Source organism: Canis aureus, chromosome 17 (genome assembly GCF_053574225.1).
Source record: "Canis aureus isolate CA01 chromosome 17, VMU_Caureus_v.1.0, whole genome shotgun sequence".
NCBI classification, from domain to species: Eukaryota; Metazoa; Chordata; class Mammalia; order Carnivora; family Canidae; genus Canis; species Canis aureus.
The window spans coordinates 32,511,204-32,532,648 of record NC_135627.1 but is presented as its reverse complement, the minus strand read 5'-3'; the positions used below and the strand labels follow the sequence as shown (position 1 = coordinate 32,532,648).

Below are 21,445 nucleotides of genomic sequence, written 5' to 3'. Positions count from 1 at the left end.
ACTGTGACAGTGACCACACAACTGTCTCATGTAATTAGCAGTATCTTCTTTTTAGAGATGGAATAATATGACACAAACCCTGTATGTGAGTGGCTTCTACATTTCATCTGACTCCCTGAACCATATTGGCCTCTGTGATCCTGGTCCCAAACTCTATTCCTACAGTTATGAGGAACATTATCTTAATGAAATATGTCATTTACCTGCATCTATGGTACAAATTATCTTGTGCTGACAACCATCAGAGTATTATCAAGTCCACTTATAGAAACTTAATAAAGATTCAGAATTTAACAAAGAGAGATGAATAATCAGATGATAGATCTATATGGCAAGCAATTGGGGAGGTACACAAACAGACACAAAGAGAAAGATCATTCCAGTGAATGCTAAGAGAAAGGAAATACAATATAGAATAAGTCCTTAAAAAGGTACATTGGATTTCTGTTATTCCAAAAGCCAAAGAAATATGAATTCATCTTATGTATGCTTAAGTGAAGAATAGATGAACATCATGCCATGAATATCATGACAATTTTGTTGAATGAATTCATTTTCTTGATTATACATTTTTGTGCCATTGTTATGGATACCAAGACCATCCTTCCTACCACTAAGGCGACACACAGTCTAGCAGAAGATAAAACAAACAAACTATAATAAAATATGCAAGTGTTTTAAAGTTTTGGCAGCTGAGACTTGATTGCAGGACATTAATGGTTGACTGGAAGGTCAGAAAGTGAGTCTGTGAACTAATTTTTTCAAGGTGTTGGGTGAGAAAAGGTGTGAAATGGAGTGGTAGGATAAAGAGAAAATAAGATTTAAGTGGGGGTAAAGGAAATGGCTTGCAAGTTGCATGGGAGAAACTAAAAGAGGAATGATGGAGAAATTATAGAAAGGTAGAAATTGATTTAGAGTGACACAGATACTGTTTTATTTACTCAGTCCTAATGTAGTATTATTAATCACTAGAAGAATCATTTCTAATAAAAATGCTGATAGATTTTATTGCTGTCATCACATTATAGAAATCTTTAGATAAACTGCCCCAAGAATGCTTATGAAAAGATGTTCTTTAAATTAAAATTTTTTAATTACTGAGAAAATATCTCAAAATGCAGAAAAAAACCTCAATGTAGCATATTTATCACAGCGTATTATATACGAATGCATTTGAAAAAAGGGTGCAGAAGAGGTGTGGTTAATTATAATAAATCCACGTGATAAAATATTATGCAACCATTGAAACTTTTAATGGAAATTGGTACATACAGTGTGATTACAATTACTTAAGATAGAGAGAGAGAGAGAGGAAAGAGGAAGGGAGAAAAGGGAGGAGGTAGAAAAAAAGCAGGAGATAAAGAAGTGAAGGAGGAGGGTGAAGAGAAGGAAAATAAAGAAAATTGTACTATGGTAGCTACAAAATAGACCAAAACTTTTAAGCAGCAATTTTTAGTTAGTCATCTTTGTAGAGGCAGTATGGATGGCTCCTTATAGGCAATCTTAAATGATTTTCTTTTAGATCAGTTATTTAATACCTGATCCTAATCTCAGCTGTGAGATGATAAACAGGGGGCTAGTTCCCATCTTTTCCTAGATTTTTTCTTTCTAATAATCATTCTAGAAGAATGTTAATAGCTCTTGAACTCTAAAAATAAAGTTTTATGACAGGGGAAGTTTGAGAAATACCAGGTTAAACGGATTTCTTGACTGCGGTGGGATTTCTTGAAACTTTTATGTTAATGGCAATCAGAATCTCCAGTAGGGTATAAACTAGACAGCATTTCACAGATGGATTTAGCCACCAAATACTTTGGTGTGTGCAAATTATTTCATGGAGCTATTTTTCTGCCTAATGTATCCAGAAGAATTTTTCATTTACCATTATGGTATCTACTTAAAAGTAACAAAACAAAATTATCTGAAGCATTAAAAGCATATATTTCTGTGATATCCAAGGTAACTATTAGGTTAATGAAGAATTTGAGAGGTTTTCTCTGATATCTCCTCTTTAGCTTTGACTCTGCATCCTACATTTCATCCTTGCCAAGTCCCTTCCTGTCCTCTTCCTGGAGATGAGCTGAATATATTTACCAATGCTTTCGATTCACTTGTCCCTCAACTGGACCAATCTATACCATTATTTCAGCTAAGAATCCTTTCTTGAATTTCATACTCAGGTATCCAACTAAACCCTAGATAGTGCTTTCTCAATATTTCCTTGAGATATCACAGGCACCACAATATAATAAGTTCAACTAACTTCTGTCTTTCTTATGTCAATAATACAACACCTATCTACCCAGTTACTTAAGTCACAGATCTAGTATCAATTTGAGCTCTCCCTCTATCCAATTGTCAAGGTCAATCAAGAAACAAACTTTCCTCAGTCTCCCATCAAGAAAGAAACTTTCCTCAACGAAATCGAGATCAGAAGAACTGTGGAACAGATCAACAGAACCAGGAGTTGGTTCTTTGAAAGAAATAATAAGACAGATAAACCATTAGACAACCTTATTAAAAAGAAGAAAGAGAAGACTCAAATTAATAAAATCATGAATGAGAAAGGAGAGATCACTACCAACACCAAGGAAATACAAACGATTTTAAAAACATATTATGAACAGCTATACGCCAATAAATTAGGCAATCTAGGAGAAATGGACGCATTCCTGGAAAGCCACAAACTACCAAAACTGGAACAGGACAAAATAGAAAACCTGAACAGGCCAATAACCAGGGAGGAAATTGAAGCTGTAATCAAAAACCTCCCAAGACACAAGAGTCCAGGGCCAGATGGCTTCCCAAGGGAATTTTACCGAACGTTTAAAGAAGAAACCATACCTATTCTCCTAAAGCTGTTTGGAAAGATAGAAAGAGATGGAGTACTTCCAAATTCGTTCTATGAGGCCAGCATCACCTTAATTCCAAAACCAGACAAAGACCCCACCAAAAAGGAGAATTACAGACCAATATCCCTGATGAACATGGATGCAAAAATTCTCAACAAGATACTGGCCAATAGGATCCAACAGTACATTAAGAAAATTATTCACCATGACCAAGTAGGATTTATCCCCGGGACACAAGGCTGGTTCAACACCCGTAAAACAATCAATGTGATTCATCATATCAGCAAGAGAAAAACCAAGAACCATATGATCCTCTCATTAGATGCAGAGAAAGCATTTGACAAAATACAGCATCCATTTCTGATCAAAACTCTTCAGAGTGTAGGGATAGAGGGAACATTCCACAACATCTTAAAAGCCATCTACGAAAAGCCCACAGCAAATATCATTCTCAATGGGGAAGCACTGGGAGCCTTTCCCCTAAGATCAGGAACAAGACAGGGATGTCCACTCTCACCACTGCTATTCAACATAGTACTGGAAGTCCTAGCCTCAGCAATCAGACAACAAAAAGACATTAAAGGCATTCAAATTGGCAAAGAAGAAGTGAAACTCTCCCTCTTCGCCGATGACATGATACTCTATGTAGAAAACCCAAAAGTCTCCACCCCAAGATTGCTAGAACTCATACAGCAATTTGGTAGTGTGGCAGGATACAAAATCAATGCCCAGAAATCAGTGGCATTTCTATACACTAACAATGAGACTGAAGAAAGAGAAATTAAGGAGTCAATCCCATTTACAATTGCACCCAAAAGCATAAGATACCTAGGAATAAACCTAACCAAAGAGGTAAAGGATCTATACCCTCAAAACTATAGAACACTTCTGAAAGAAATTGAGGAAGACACAAAGAGATGGAAAAATATTCCATGCTCGTGGATTGGCAGAATTAATATTGTGAAAATGTCAATGTTACCCAGAGCAATATACACGTTTAATGTAATCCCTATCAAAATACCATGGGCTTTCTTCAGAGAGTTAGAACAAATTATTTTAAGATTTGTGTGGAATCAGAAAAGACCCCGAATTACCAGGGGAATTTTAAAAAAGAAAACTATAGCTGGGGGCATCACAATGCCAGATTTCAGGTTGTACTACAAAGCTCTGGTCATCAAGACAGTGTGGTACTGGCACAAAAACAGACACATAGATCAATGGAACAGAATAGAGAACCCAGAAGTGAACCCTGAACCTTATGGTCAACTAATATTCGATAAAGGAAGAAAGACTATCCATTGGAAGAAAGACAGTCTCTTCAATAAATGGTGCTGGGAAAATTGGACATCCACATGCAGAAGAATGAAACTAGACCACTCTCTGGCACCATACACAAAGATAAACTCAAAATGGATGAAAGATCTAAATGTGAGACAAGATTCCATCAAAATCTTGAAGAACACAGGCAACACCCTTTTTGAATTCGGCCACAGTAACTTCTTGCAAGATACATCCACGAAGGCAAAAGAAACAAAAGCAAAAATGAACTATTGGGACTTCATCAAGATAAGCAGCTTTTGCACAGCAAAGGATACAGTCAACAAAACTAAAAGACAACCTACAGAATGGGAGAAGATATTTGCAAATGACATATCAGATAAAGGGCTAGTTTCCAAGATCTATAAAGAACTTCTTAAACTCAACACCAAAGAAACAAACAATCCAGTCATAAAATGGGCAAAAGACATGAAGAGAAATCTCACAGAGGAAGACATAGACATGGCCAACATACATATGAGAAAATGCTCTGCATCACTTGCCATCAGGGAAATACCAATCAAAACCACAATGAGATACCCCCTCACACCAGTGAGAATGGGGCAAATTAACAAGGCAGGAAACAACAAATGTTGGAGAGGATGCGGAGAAAAGGGAACCCTCTTACACTGTTGGTGGGAATGTGAACTGGTGCAGCCACTCTGGAAAACTGTGTGGAGGTTCCTCAAAGAGTTAAAGATAGACCTGCCCTATGACCCAGCAATTGCACTGTTGGGGATTTACCCCAAAGATACAGATGCAGTGAAATGCCGGGACACCTGCACCCCGATGTTTATAGCAGCAATGGCCACAACAGCCAAACTGTGGAAGGAGCCTCGGTGTCCATCGAAAGAAGAGTGGATAAAGAAGATGTGGTTTATGTATACAATGGAGTATTACTCAGCTATTAGAAATGACAAATACCCACCATTTGCTTCAACGTGGATGGAACTGGAGGGTATTATGCTGAGTGAAGTAAGTCAATCGGAGAAGGACAAACATTATATGTTCTCATTCATGTGGGGAATATAAATAATAGTGAAAGGGAATATAAGGGAAGGGAGAAGAAATGTGTGGGAAATATCAGAAAGGGAGACAGAACGTAAAGACTGCTAACTCTGGGAAACGAACTAGGGGTGTTGAAGGGGAGGAGGGCGGGGGGGTGGGAGTGATTGGGTGACGGGCACTGGGGGTTATTCTGTATATTGGTAAATTGAACACCAATAAAAAATAAATTAAAAAAAAAGAAAAGAAACAAACTTTCCTCAGTCTCCCTATTGCCTCTACTCTGGATAAGGAACCTATTATCTCTCACTAACAAATGTGTAACAGCTTCTAACTACTGTCCATGACCTTTAAATCCATCAACACAAAACTATATTTAAAATACAAAATTGTGGTGTCAATCTCCTTAAAATTTTTCATTATCTCTTCACTGACTGTTGGGTAAAGACAAAACTCTTTAATGTATGTAGCAGGAATGACAATTTTCCATGCTCAGATCAAGAAACACAACATTAATTTTTAAATCAAATGTATCTTGTTCTCCAGGGTAATAAAAAATTCACTGTTTCCTTCTTTGAGTTTCTCAAACCTCCCTGGACTTGCAAAAGAAACCACAGTCTTATCTGGTATCGGGGGAGGGGACAAAAAAAGAAGTCATGGCCTTTAGTTCATGGAGATAACCACTTTCTCTATGGCTCTGTTTATTCCATGAGATCGCCTTCCATCTGGTCCCTCACCCTCCACTGGACACTACTCTCATGCTGCTCATTATGTCCTTTATAATTGTATCCTCCTCTCTGCTAACTAAAACTTGCTCCTAAGACACTCATGACAGCCACAGACCTGAGTGACCATACTCTGAAGCACATGTGTAGGTCTGTGCCACTAATGTGCCACTGTGCCACTAATGTGCCACTAATTCTCTCAAAATCTTTCCCACATCCAGTTGTAGAGGAGCTCTCATCCTGTGAAGACCATTTCCTCCTCTTCCATCCAGAACTCTAGACTCTCTCAACAGAACTAAGGTCTCAAAGAAAAACCTAGGTAAGGGGATATCTTCCAGGCGTCTGATAGCTTATTTTATCAGTCCTGAAACAATGTCATGCAGGCCCTTTTCTCTGCTCAATGAACACCAGAACACAAGTAATTGGCTTTCTCCTTGAGATGAAGGAGGCAAAAATGTAGTCTCATTTCTTTAAATACTCTCACTATGCCCTACGAGTATCCCAATTCCCCTTTACGTAATCTAGTTATTTTTTCCACAGCACATTTCACTTTTTTAATTTACTTATTTTCCACATTGTTGATGATCTCTCCCCTAAGTCCTAGGAGGGTAGGGCTTTTTGTCACTTCTGTCAAATGTATAGATCTTGATTACATATAACAGTGTCTGGCACATATTAAGCACTTAACAGTTACTGGATAAATACATAGACTAATAAATGAATGAATGAACAACATGAGGGGGTAGTGCGTCTCATTTGCATCTCTTAAGATCAGCATAAATTAAACAAAAATCCATACTTTAATCCATACTCCACTACTTCTTGTTTTCTTGCCTTTCATTCCTAACATTGTTCTCCCTGCCTGAATATTCTCCCTTCTTTTTTTAAAGATTTTATCAATTTATTTAGAAAGAGATGGGGGAAGAGAGAGAGAGCACATAAATGGGAGGAGGGGTAGAGGGAGAGGGAGGAGCAGACTACCTTCTGAGCAGGGAGCCTAATGCAGGGCTCCTTGTGGGGCTCCAAGTGAGGTTCAATCCCAGGACCCCAGGATCATGACCTGAGCCAAAGGCAGATGCTTAACTGACTGAGCCACCCAGGTGCCCCTATATTCTCCCTTCTATCATGCTTATCATACACACACATATACACACACACATCCCTCAGGTAACTTTCAGGAAAAAGGGAGACATAAGCACAGATATCTGATCACCGTTTCTTCACAAAGGGAACCAAACAAAATACAAAGTTAGGGAAAACTGCTATCAAGCCTTCAGACAAGGCTCTTTTAATTGTGAAGAACAGAAACTAATCTCAAGAAGTTATCTCAAGAAAATAAATAATACATACATTAACTATGTACAGTATTTGTGTGCTAATCACACCTCAATAAAGTGGTTTAAAAATAAACTCTAAAATAAATTATCTAAATTTAAATAAATGGTTATTTCAAGCATTTTTATACTCTGGGACTGTAATGACATCAGAAACTGAGGCCTCTTGATTAACTGCACTTGTTCTATCTCTTCATAGGCAACATGCTCTCACTTCCACAGGATGTCCCTTAGTGACCAGCTAGCTCCCTCTGCTTACTTAGTTTCTGGGCCCTTTCAGCGAGTCAGCACAACAAAGCTGATATGACCTTGATTCTTCCTAATGGATTCTTAACCTACTCTTATAAGGTTACCTGAATCATTTACTTAGATTTTCTTAGATCAAACTTAGAAAAGAAATAAATTAGCTCAACTCATTTTTTAATGCCACCACCAGTCTATGTATTTGTGAGTCAGATTCAGATACCTATGGTCCAAGCAGTTATGGCAAAGGGACCAAAGTAATATGAAACAAAATACAATTATCTAGGTAGCTAGAAAAATGTAGCATTGGCATAACAGATATTCAGATGATTGGCTTATTCAGTGCAACATGGTCACTTAGGCAACAGGAGCTATGAATTCCTGAACTGAAATGCTAGAAATTCTAATTGAAAATAAGAAACCAACTACTAACATTCCACTACCCAAACTGTGACAGTAGTGAATTATCATAGGAAGTAAGTTAAAGAAGAGCTCCTGGTAGAAATTCATTAACTTCCCATAATTTGAGAGGATGAGAGCAGACAGGGGAAAAGACAAGAACCACTCTATTTCTGCTATTATAGATCATTTAAGATCTATTGTGCCAATCGAATAATTTAAGACATACAGGTTTACTAGATATGGTGTGTCCCTCGCCTAATGCAATGGTTAGTAGCATCAAGAGGAATGCTGGTGACAGTCATCCCATGTCCCTGAACATGAATCTAGGCTGAAGAGAAACCTATATAAGAACTTTACCTACATACTTTGACATCAGTCCATATTAGAAAAGAAAATACAAAAAAAAAACCAAAGGGCCCTTGATAGGAATATCGTTATCTATTTTCTCTCTACCTATTTCTGGCTTTAGAGTTTCATTTTCTAATCCAGTACCCACTACCATATGTGGCTATTTAAATTTAAATGTAATTAAATTAGACTAAATTAAAAATTCAGAGGTTTATACCCTAAGCAATATCGCAATTGAGGATTCCTCCCCAGGAGTCAGCTGCCTATCAGCATGGGGTCAAGAGTGTGAACAACAAAATCCAACCCACAAAGGTGGTTGTGTTCATCAAACCCACCTGCCTCTACTGCAGAAGGATCCAAGAGCCCCTCAACCATTGCCCTCCACACAAGGGTTTTGGGATTTGTTGATATCATAGCCACCAGTGACACAATCAAGATTCAAGATTATTTGCAACAGTTCACAGGAGCCAGAAACAGTACCTTGGGTTTTTATGGGTAAAGACTGTATAGGTGGATGCACAAATCTGATAGAAATGCATAAGAGTGGGGAACTGTTAAAGTGGCTGAAGCAAATTGGAACTCTACAATAATTACAGAGCAATCTCCAGGCTGATAACCTCCTTAAGAGTTGGATGGCATTGCAAATGACCATACTTCCTGGCAGATGTAGTAGAGGCTAACAGCCACAGCAACCATTTACTTAAAATTCTGAAATATGTTAACAAAAACAAAACAAAACAAAAAACCCTTAAGAGATGGAGCGCATTTTTGGCAAAAAAGCTTTTCCTTCTTTGAACTCAATATTAAAAGTGGACCAACTTGCCCCAAATCACAGGTTTGAGAAAGTTGATGGACATCTTGAGTTTCCTCTCTCAATTAGCCCTTTGGGTTCCAGGAAACCAGGACAAGTTATGGCTTAGGATTCATTCAGTGACTCAAAAGATGTTCTTCTCCTTGACACATGCTTCTTACTAACTGTTCTCTATATGCTAGGACTCCTCTACCTCTAAGCCAATGTTTCTCAACCAAGTTTATCCCAGGCCCTCTAGGATCAATCTATAACTGGTTTTCTGCTACTGCCTGAAAATTTATTGAGTTTGACTTTATAGAATTTGCATTAGAAAAGCAACAGGTATTTTGAATGTGCTTTTTAAAGCTATATGTGTCTCCCCAGTCACCATTCCCATCCCACCATTTCCCATCTTGAGAATTCCTGCTCTGAACCAGTTTTCTTAACCTTGACAACTCACAGATCTCATAGGAAATGTTCAATAATTCCATGAAGAGTCTTAAGGACCCAATTTGAGAAACACCACATGAAAAATTAAGCACAGTTGGTCTTCACTTATTGGGTGACACATAGATCAGAGATGCAAGCGCAGCTTCTGTGCACCTCTGTTATGTAAGATGGTTGTCCACATAATCCTGAGTGTGAATTAACTTGTTTAGATTAAAATAGAAGCAAAATGTAAAATTTAAAATATTATCACAGGAAACTTGCAATCCTCTCCCCTAAGAATATGTCTGTGAAAGTGGTCAAATTTAAGAAATACAGTCCTAAATGATTTTTTTCTTTCTCCCTTTTCTTTCCATTTTATGAAGACTTAAGAGTCCCTTATTGTGAAGTTTGTTCTAGAATTGTAATACTAAGTTAATTTCCTTTTGCAGTCTCTAGTGTGAATGGTTAATTTCATTTCTAATAAAGAAATACCTGGAGATGAAAAAAAATTCAGTTCCTCAGTTGTATTAGCCAAATTTCAAGTGCTTAAATGTCGTATGTGGCTGGTGACTATCATATTAGACAATGCAATTATAGAACATTTCTTTCCTAGAGTATTGGTTGGTAGCAATACACAAGTAATAAACATCAAATATATTTGATGAATTTCAAAAGTCATTTGGAAATATGTATACGAGAATCAGAAAAATATCAAAGAGGGAAAAAAGGGTAGGGAATGTACCTTGAAGTGGTATGAAAATACATGTAAAGCTGCTATAATTTAAACAGCATTGGCAATATCAAAAGAAATAGAAAAATAGATCAATGCACAATATGCTAGTCAGAAATATTTCTAAATATATGTGGGAATTTTAAAATCATAAAATGTATCACTTTAAATCACTGATATTAGAACAACTAGATATAAATTTTGGAAGAAAATAAAATACTTAGTAGCTACTTACATCAATAAAAAAAATTATTCTAGATAAGATTAAAGATCTAAAACTGCATTAAAAATGGCTTAACAATCTTGAGATAAAAAAGATGGAAAAGTCTTTTTAAGGAAGATATGAAGCCAGGAATAATTATAGATACAATATAGGAAAAATCCTGAAGTGTATATAAATGTAAACATGCAAATTAAAATGGTTTGCTTTGTAACATGCATGGTGATGAAAAGAGGCCATCTTCTGGAAATGGCTTAAACAATTTTCTGAATTTCAAAGATAAAAAGAGAATTTTAAAAGGAATCCAAGCAGGAAAAAACAGTCCCCCCCCTAAAAAAATTATACATTTTATTCAAGAATCCTTTAAACAGTAACACGAAAATGACTGTATATTTTACTTGAAATTCCAAAAGGTGGAAATTTTATAAGCCACTTTGACCATGATGCAGTAAAGGTGGAAAAAGTTTTTAAAGTATAAATTTAAAAGCTCAATCAAAAATAAATGGGGGGGGGGGGGGTGTAGCCCAGGTGGCTCAATGGTTTGGCACTGCCTTTGGCCCAGGGCATGATCCTGAGGACCCGGGATTGAGTCCCACATTGGGCTCCCTGCATGGAGCCTGCTTCTCCCTCTGCCTGTGTCTCTGCCTCTCTCTCTCTCTCCTCTATGTGTTTCTCATGAATAAATAAAAATAAAATCTTTTAAATAAATAAATAAATAAATAGACACAAAACCACACTGTTCTAAATAATTCCTAGGGCAAAGAAGAAATCAAGACTCTAATTATAGACTATTAGGAAAAGAAGGATACTAAAGAACCTCTGGCTCTTGACAATTGATAAACTAGCTTGAGCTACTGGATTCCTCTAAAAAAAAATTAATTAAGACCTAAATAGTAATGAAAGAGGACAGCTCAGATATAAACAACTAATCTGTAAGAACCTCTTATAGAGAAATAAAGAAGCATTTCTGGAAACTTCCATCTGGACAAGAAAGAGGAGTCTATTTCAGATTCTTTTCCTTAAACTCACCAGAAGGTCTACAAAGCTAGTACTCTGGCTCATCACACCTCCTTGCAAATTACAGATAGTATAGTTATAGCCCCAGGTGAAACTGAGCTCATGGGTGAGAACAACTAGATCATAAGGAGTATATAAGAAATTACAAAGATGTCCACACCCATATGTTCATTCATTCCCACACGCTCTTCTTACAATGTAACTTACACTCCCTTCACCAAGATATGTGGTCTATGTTCTTTCCTCTTACATTTGGGCAGAGTAGGAAACAATCGAGTAAGGAAAAAGTGATCTATATGACTTCCAAGGCTAGACCAAAAAAATATTACAACTCTGCCTGATTCTCTCTCTTTTTCCTTCACTCTCTCTTTTGGAATCCAGCCACCATGTTGTGAGGAAACTTAAGCCAAATAGAGAAGTCACATGTGGGTTTTCTTATAGCAGCTCCAGCCAGCCTCCAGCAACACCTGCAACCACTACCAGAAATGTGAGAGAATGCAGTTCATATCATTTCAATCCCCAACCTTCAAGTCTTCCAGCTGAGGCCCCAGACACTGTTGAAAGCCCACAGCAGAAACAAGCTACTCTGTTGTATGCTGTCTGAATTTCAAAACCACAGAAACCATGAATGACAAAAACAATGATTACTGTTTTTCTAAAGTCATTAAACTTTAAGATATTTTGTCATAAATTTGTTGTGTGGCAAAAGATAACTGATACAAAAGACAATTTGTTACAAAGAAAAAATACATAAAGTACGACAAAAAAAAAAAAAAAAACAAGAATAAGGGACACATGGATGGCTCCATGGTTGAGCATCTGCCTTCAGCTCAGGATGTGATCCCAGGGTCCTGGGATCAAATCCCGCATCGGCTCCCCATGGGGAGCCTACTTCTCCCTCTGCCTTTGTCTCTGCTCCTCTCTGTGTGTCTCTCATGAATAAATGAATAAAATCTTAAAAAAAAAATAAGATTCTCAAAGAAATAGTTCAGGTTATAGATTATATGAAACAAGCACCAGAAGTCAAAAAGAACAATCAAATGGATATACTGGATACAGAAAATATAATAGTCTTAAAACAAAATAGATGAAATAAGTTGCAGAATCTATAAAAACAAAGAGGGGATAGAAAGATGAAATTAAGATATATGGAGAATAGAATAAGAAACCAACATATAGATAATGGAAATCCCAGAAAATGACAAAGAATATGATGAGAGAAAAATTCAAAGGTAATGATGATATATTCCCCTGAATTTCAGAATTGATTAGATTTGAAATTCAAAAGTCTAGAGAATACAAAATTGAAGAGTTAAGGAAAAAAACCTACTCTATACATATTATAGCAAAACTTAAGAACATCAAAGTCATAGATAGATATTAAAGGATTTTTTTTGTTTGTATGTGTGTGTTCTTCAATGATTTCCTGCATTATGTTTGTGATTAGAAAAATAACACAAAATTTTTGAAAAGATTAGGAATCACCTTCTCCAGAAATCCTGCCTATCCAGCCCCCTCTGAAGACAGATTTATTGTCCCTATTTTGGGATTCTATAATATCCAACTCAGAAATTGTTCTTCCCATGCTGTGTCTGTCCCCACCTATTAGCATGTTGAGTGGCAGTTATTAACAAGAGTGACACATCAAAACCCCAGGGGAGTTGTTTTTGTTATTGATGATGGTATCTCTTAATCTACTTATTCAGATCTCACTGCAAGGCTTCTGAACCTGAATCTTTAGGTGTGGAGTACAGGTTTTTAAAAATACTCCAAGATTTAACCTTGATTAAAACCATCAATACTGAGGAAAGGGACTACATATTTACACCTCTGTATCCTGATATACACAATGCCTGACACATAGCATATGATCAGAAAAATATCTGTTGAATGAACACGATATATAGATGTACATTATTTCTAACATGTAAATTAATGACATTTATGTCTCCAAAAGCCACAGCAAAGTGTTTTCTGTATGAAAATTCAATGTCATTTACAAATATTAACACTGTCATTCGTGTTATCTAATATCCTTATGTATTCTTTTGTCAGAGATCAAGTTTTATGTCACTATTGACATACTGTCGAGGATCTTGATTTCAAGTGAACATTTTCCTTCGAATGCTAGATATTGGGCAGCTTAAACTGAAATCTGTCATGTACCTCTGCATTCCAGATTTAGCTATGATTACAAAGTAGTTTTAGTTCATGAATAGATATCTCATTTTCCCTCTGAGTAATATGATGCAGGTTTCTGGGTTAAAAAGGCACTGAATAAGGGATCTCATACACAGAAAGATTAAAAGTGCTGAATGTATCAAGAAACCAATAACTTATTCTTTCTTAGAATTTCAAATGATAGTAGTAGTTACTATCATTAAATGCGGAAAATTCCATAAAACAGCTGCTTATTTTCTACTATTCTTTTTAGGAAAAATCCACATATGCATCTACACCCACAGTGATTACTGTAGTTTTGAAATGTTAGGAAAATCTAAACAGCCCCTTGGCAATTTTAATACCTTATACTTGTGTAATGCCTTCCAACTTCCAGAGCATTTTCACTTACATTATCTCATTTGGGCATTACAGCAACCCCATGAGGTTTACACAGCAAGTGTTATTACTGTTTCCCCTTTACAGACGAAGAACTTGAGATTCCAGTCCATAAGTGATTGACTTAGGGCTGCAGAGCAGAGCTGGGATGAGGACCAGACCATCTGCCTTCCTGCATGGTGCTTTCTCCATCTCTACAGAAAATTCTTCCAGAAAATTCTACCCAAAGAAGCAATGAAACATGAGCACTTACATATTTAATTGTCCTGAACTCTCAAAGTCCACTATTGACTTATTTCAGTTGGAATTCTGGGAAGAAGCACATCCTCAATCATGTAAAATGGAAAAACAGAATAGATAAACATACAATAAAATATCAAGAAAAGAGAATCTTTGGGGCTCCTGGGTCACTCAGTCAGCTAAGTGTCTGATTCTTGGTTTTGGCTCAGGTCAAGATCTCTGGTTTGTGATACTGAGCCCCCCCGCAGGGCTCCATGCTCAGCTTGAAGTCTGCTTGAGATTCTTTCCTCCTCTCTACCCTTTCTGCTTTTGCTCCTCCCTTCGCTCTCTCACTTTCTCTCTCTCTAAAACAAACAAACAAATAAAATCTTTAAACAAAAGAGAAGCTTCCTATTATGCTATGATGTGCTTCCTATGTGTAACGAAGAATTTTCTCCTTTTCATACTGTAAAAACATATTTATAATTTTTTTAAAAGATTCTATTTATTCATGAAAGACACACAGAGAGAGAGGCAGAAACACAGGCAGAGGGAGAAGCAGGCTCCATGCAGGGAGCCTGACATAGGACTTAATCCTGGGTCTCTAGGATCACTCCAGAAGCACTAAACCATTGAGCCACCCGGGCTGCCCTATATTTATCATTTTAAAAGCCAATTAACATATTTAAAATCACAGCCAACTCTGGGCAGTTAGTATAAGAGTCTTTGGTCAACATTTGTAGGAAACAGTTGTGTGCCAGGAACTTTGATCTTTTCTGTAATTCCCATTTAACCTTCCCTTCAGACATGAGTGTATGGCATTCACATTTTTCAACTTTCATAAGATATAAGTTCTATGCTATATGCCAGCAAAAATCAGGAAAATATGTTTAACATGACCCCATTCCAAAACTGGGTTTCATAAAAAGTGATCTGTCCATGATGCAGTTGGAGGGCTGGGTGCACAGCTGACTGGTATTTAAACTTTTAGGAAGTTAATGCCCAAAGGAGCATATAAGGCAGATGTGGAAATTCATAGAGGAGTTCATCATAGGACATTATGTCATGAAAATGGAAGAAAATTTTTTCTATTTCCCTAATTCAAAGGAATGTTGCAGGAATGAATGTCAACAAAACATTGAACCCCTTAGATAAGAACAATTGAGCCTCCCAAAAAAAGACAAAATGCAAGTTAAAGATTCATCCAAATTCCAAATTTCTTTGTATAACCATGTAACTGGCTAGATATACAAGAGGGACAAATTAATGACCCTTGGAGATTTTTCTCATATCATGACTTAGAGTTTTATATTTTTTAAAAAAGATTTTATTTATTTATTCATGAGAGAGAGAGAGAGAGAGAGAGAGGCAGAGACACAGGCAGAGGGAGAAGCAGGCTCCATGCAGGGAGCCTGACGTGGGACTCAATCCAGAGTCTCCAGGATCACACCCTAGGCTGAAGGTGGTGCTAAACTGCTGAGCCACCAGGGCTGCCCTAGAGTTTTAAAATTAAGGCTTAATTTGTATTTTAAAAATAAATTCTAGTGCAGAAGGAATAAATAGTGGACTCATTCTGGTTCTGTGCACTACTTTTTAATTATATTTTATATTTTGGGGGGAGTCAGTAGTTTGACTGTGATGAGGTAACATATGCCACATAGATCCTGTACCATACTAGTGGCCAGCAGTTCTTCAGCTCCCCACCCCCATGTAGCTGAGTTCAAAACAGAGCTCCTGACATCCTCAAAACTTCCCACTAACTCATTCTGAGATTTTTTCTCTATGAGACAATAGGGCAGAACAAAAAATGCCTGAGGCGTAGAAATCTGCATTCATTTCAGACTACCTCATACACCTGGGTCTCTATAGACTGGTTCTAGGCACAGAAGAGAATCAGCAGAACTCCTACTTTAAACAATTTTTCTCTCCTCTTATATTTGAGTTTAATCCAATAGCAATATCTAGGGTTTCTACTTTAGCCAGCTGCTTCAGCTGCACTTAGAGCTCTTTGATAAATGTACCATGGAGCTCCAGATTGAAAATTCTTCCCCTTCCAATCTCATGATCAATGGTTTTTCAAAAAAAGTCTCTTCAACAATTTACATGGTATTTCAATATTGGAAATGGAATTAAAGTAGCAAGGACATATTCATTCAATATTCATTTACTGAATACATACCATGAGCCAGGCACTTTGCTCATATTAAGGATTTTATAGATTTACATCAATAGCTTGAATTGCTTCAACCATATAATATATGTTAAATTGTATGCATGCTGTTGAGGTACAATAAAAAAGAGTCATCACACTTAAAACATATTGCCATTCAGAAAATGACCATCTAACTATAAATGGTATAGCTCTTACATCATGCATTGGAAGGAAGAAAGCTAGAAGAGGCTTGCCCTTTGCTGCTCCTGTTCATTCAGTCATATTTCTCTAATCAAAGGATTAATCAGTTACAATTTGACATTCTTAAAAAGTTTAGAACTTTATAAGGAAATAGATAATCACTAAACACTATGATTTCAAATTTCTCATTCCAAGATTTACCCGACTCTTTTTTTACAGTACACTGCTAGATAGTAAATTAATAGAAGCCATGTCTCCTAACCATTAAGAGAGTTAAAAATAATATATTTCATTATAATGAGGCTGACTTAAAAGAAGATAGGTCTTCCACAGTTAAACCAAATGGAGATAAACTTGAAAAGATAGTGATAAATAAATACATAGGTTAATAAGAAGTGAACAAGTCTAAGATCTTGATCTATCATACATCTTCCCTCAGTATGAATGATTTCATTTGCTTTTTAAATAGATAAATACAAAAACAGAATTTTTCCCTTGGCAAGAAAGTAACTGTTTTGTATTATTTACCTAGACTGCATCTGTGTTTCTAAAAAGAACAGTAAATACATTTCTGGAGCAAGACATGTTTCTGAGATAATGTGAGTAATGCTTCTTAAATGCTTTGGAGATAATTAGAATGCTTTCCAGAAGCTGCTATTGAACTCAGTCAGTTTAGTAAGAACAAAAGATAAAGAGGAAAAGATGCTCTCACCATTTTTTCACTTAACTATTAGTAGAGAGCTGCAATTGGAAGGCCTCCTGGAGGGTAACTGCCAGAAGGTGAGGGCCAGGATTCTGCCCAGGCCTTCAGAAGGCAATCTGATTCCAAGCCAGTCTGAAAGCTATATAGGCCCAGGATGCCTTCTTCAGGAGGGCTCTCTGAATGAACAATCCAACTTGGATGATACCCCCACTCCCATCCCAAATACTGGAATAACTTTAAGCTTGCTCTGAGAAGTTAGATACGGTTTGAAGAATATGATTGAATGAATAATCTTCTAATATGTGTTCAGAACTTAATCGAGCAAGTACTTCACAAAAATGTTAAAGAGAAATAAAAGACCTGATAAGATTAAGTCTTATATACTTTCCCTCCCAAGCCAGGCCAGACCTGGGAGAATTATGGCTTAATGCAATAGCCTTCTCATGTGTCTCATATACCCTAGAACTGGGTGGTGTTGATAGCATACACGTACTCATCCATCTAAGCTATGATGGGTTAATTCACTATCTATTGAGCTGCTATGGTGTGACCTCATAGAGCTTATATGCTAACATGGAGAGGTGAGTAGGCAGTCAAATAAGTGACAGACTAATAAATAACCAACTATGATAATCTGATTGATTTCATACAAGTTTTTATAAGTGTTAAAGAGAGTGAGAGAGTGATACTAACTTGAATGCAAGTGGTCAGAGATCTTGCTGAGAAAGAGCCGCTTAAGAGAGAAATTGGGAAAATTGCAAGTTCTACTCATTCAGGTCCTCAATGAATTATTTTGAAAGTCATCATATTATATGACATATTTTTAAAATTTTTGACCTTATACACTTAGGAATTTCATTAACTTTTTTTTTCTGTTCTTTTAACATTAGATGGAAAAGAGTCATCATCCTAGGTTGTCTACTTAAAAGATTTTTCCAAGAAGCCATATGTATTTGACGAATTTTGCCTGCCTTGTTTCACTCTATTTAAATATTTCTTCTAATACCAAATTTCAAGTTATATTACAAAGCTGTAGTGATGAAGATATTATAGTACTGGCATAAAAACAGACACATTGATCAATGAAACAACAGAAAACCAGAAGTGAATCCACAACTATAAGATCAATTAATCTTTGACAAAGCAAGAGAGAACATCCAGTGGAAAAAAGTCTCTTCAACAAATGTGTTGGGAAAACTGCAAAAGAATGAAACTGGACCATTTTCTTATATACACCATACACAAAAATAAATTTGAAATGGATTAAGAAACTAAATGTGAGACATGAAAACATAAAAATCCCAGAAAAGACACAGGCAGTAACCTGTTTGACACTGGCCATAGTAACTTCTTACTAGATATGTCTCCTGCATCAAGGGAAACAAAAAGCAAAAATAAACTATTGGGATTTCATCAAAATAAAAGGCTTCTGCAGCATAAAGAAAATAATCGACAAAACTATAAGAAAATCCATAGAATGGGTGAAGATAATTGCAAATTACATATCCGAGAGTTAGTTTTCAAAATACATAAAGAACTTACACAACTCAATACAAAAAAACAAATAATCCAGTTAAAAAAATGGGCAGAAGATATGAACAGATACCTCTCCAAAGTAGACATACAGATGGTCAACAGACACATGAAAAGATGCTCAACATTACTTTTCATCAAGGAAATACAAATCAAAACTGCAATAAGATACCACCTTAGCCCAGTCAGAATGACTAAAATTAACAACAGAGGAAACAAAAAGTATTGGTGATGATGCAGAGAAAGGGGAACCCTCTTATATTATTGGTGGAAATGCAAACTGGGTGCAGCCACTCTGGAAAATAGTATGGAGATTCCATAAAAAGTTAAAAATAGAATTAACCTAGGATCAAGCAATAACACTACTAAGTTTTTACCCAAATAATACAAAAATACTAATTCGAAGGGATACATGCGCCCCAATGTTTATAGCAGCATTATCTACAATAGCCAAATTATGAAAAGAGCCCAAATATCCATCTACTGATGAATGGATGAACATGTGGTACACACCACACACACACACACACACACACACACACACACACACACACACACTGGAATATTACTCAGCCATAAAAAAGCATGTAATCTTGCCACTTGCAATGACATAGATAGAGCTAAAGTTATGCTAAGAAAAATATGTCAGAGAAAGACAAATACCATGTGATCTCACTCATGTGGACTTTAAAAGACAAAACAAATATAGGGGGAAAAAAGAGAGGAAAATCAAGAAACAGAGTCTTAACTGTAGAAAATAAACTGATAGTTACCAGACAGGAAGTGGGCAGGGGGGATGGGTTAAATAGGTTATGGATTAAGTTAGACATTTATTGTGATGAACATCAGATGTTGTATATAAGTATTGCATCACTAAATTCTATACCTGAAACTAATATTAGACTGTATGCTAACTAACTGGAATTTAAATAAAAACTTCGATAGATAGGTAGATAGATGGATAGATAGATAGATAGATAGATAGATAGATAATTCTAATGCTACTCCAAAGATTCTTTCTGACCCTTTTACCCAGTACTTATTGATATATTTCCAGGATTGACTATAACAAATATGTTTTGTTCTTTCCCCGAGACTTTTCCTTAGAGCTTTGACTCACAGAGCTGTGACATTAGAATGTTGTCTCTTTCAAGTTCAATTTACACTCAAATTCAACATTTCTAATACTAAGTATATTATTCTATTCCTCCACCTTTCCTCCAAGCCAGATATTCTTGCTTTATTTCACCCTTTCTGTTAAGAGTATCATAATTATCTCATTGCTATTTAGAACCTCAGTGTCAGTTTTTTTTTTTAAAGAAAGAATGGTGTTTGTGTCATTTTTTTTTAAGTCGCTCCATTAGAAACACCTTTAATATTTACTTACAAAGACTTACTTACAGGAATGCTTTTAAATAACATTCCAGAATTTTCAGATCTCATTTATAGTTGACTAATTATAACTGGATAAGTAAAATTATATTCATCAGGTCAATTTCAAAAAGTGGTTGAACAGATTCAACCTCCTATGGCAAACACAGCTTACTCTTCTAAGAAAACAAACACAATTCTCTAGAGTAAACCTTCTAACAAATGTAGTTGTTTGGGCTTTTTGTAACAATCAATCTGAAGTTTACAAAACATCAGGTCTTGGATCTAGTAAAACAAACCTTTGACTATTACAGAAAAACCCTATGCTCTTTTCAGTAAACAGATTGACAGAAATTCAATGTTAGTATGGCAAGATACAGAAGCATATTTAGCTTAAATTTTTGGATAACATATTTAGCTTCTAATTCCATATGGGTACATATGGCTATTACCTATTCAGTTTCTGTCAAAAAAATGTATTTTTTGATACTTGTTCAAATGACTTAGTAGAAATTTAATCAAGTTACTATTTTGATCATGGGTCTTTTTCCTCATAGATTTGCCAACTAATCAAAAAAGTTGTGTTAAAGCTATATAAACTCAAGATGCAAACACAGATGAATAAAAATGTCTTTATTCCTTTAACACACACAGGTGTTCCTCCACCCACCCATTAACATCGACAGTTCTGAACAATATTTTGTCCCCTCCCCTGAAATCACGCAGGATTTAAGATGCCATTCTGTTTTTTCTTTCAACTTGTTCTTTTAACCAACTACAAAATTCTCTGTTTTTTATATACACGCATCTCTAAGAAGAAGTAAATTTCAGAGAACTTGCATGTTAAATCTTCCTCTTGGAAGAATAAGATCCTCATTAGCATATCAAGAAATCTGAAGTATGTACTTCTGAATCTATTTAACATCATTCTAAGTCCTTGGACAATTGCATTCTTTTTTTTTTTTTTTTTTTTTCAAATAGTACTTTTTATACATCAAAGAACAGACCTATAGAAAATTCTTTCACTGAAGGCTGGATCATTTTACTTTTTTATCCTTTCTTCCCAGAACCTTTTCTCCATTACCTTCTGACCATGGCCAACCATCTTCCTTCCTCCCAGAAAGGCACCCTTTATCTAGTTCCCTTATTTCAAGATGTTTGGTAGCACTTTACAATAGCTGATATTTTCATGTAAAGCCAAGAAAAGAGAATGGGGGAAAAAAAAGTACCCTAACATCAGAGGCATGATGTTTCTGGAGAACTAAGGACATCATGGCATTCTTCATGTAACAAAT

The 21,445-nt window shown here is 36.1% G+C and overlaps 1 long non-coding RNA gene and 1 pseudogene across 7 annotated transcripts in view; one reads left to right on the top strand and one right to left on the bottom strand.

The window, feature by feature from the left end:
- The window catches only part of LOC144287898 (uncharacterized), a 258,963-nt gene that overhangs the window by 59,614 nt on the left and 177,904 nt on the right, over nt 1-21,445 (bottom strand). The gene's annotated exons all lie outside the window — the stretch shown is intronic.
- Nucleotides 4,882-8,816, top strand: LOC144287513 (glutaredoxin-1-like; annotated as a pseudogene).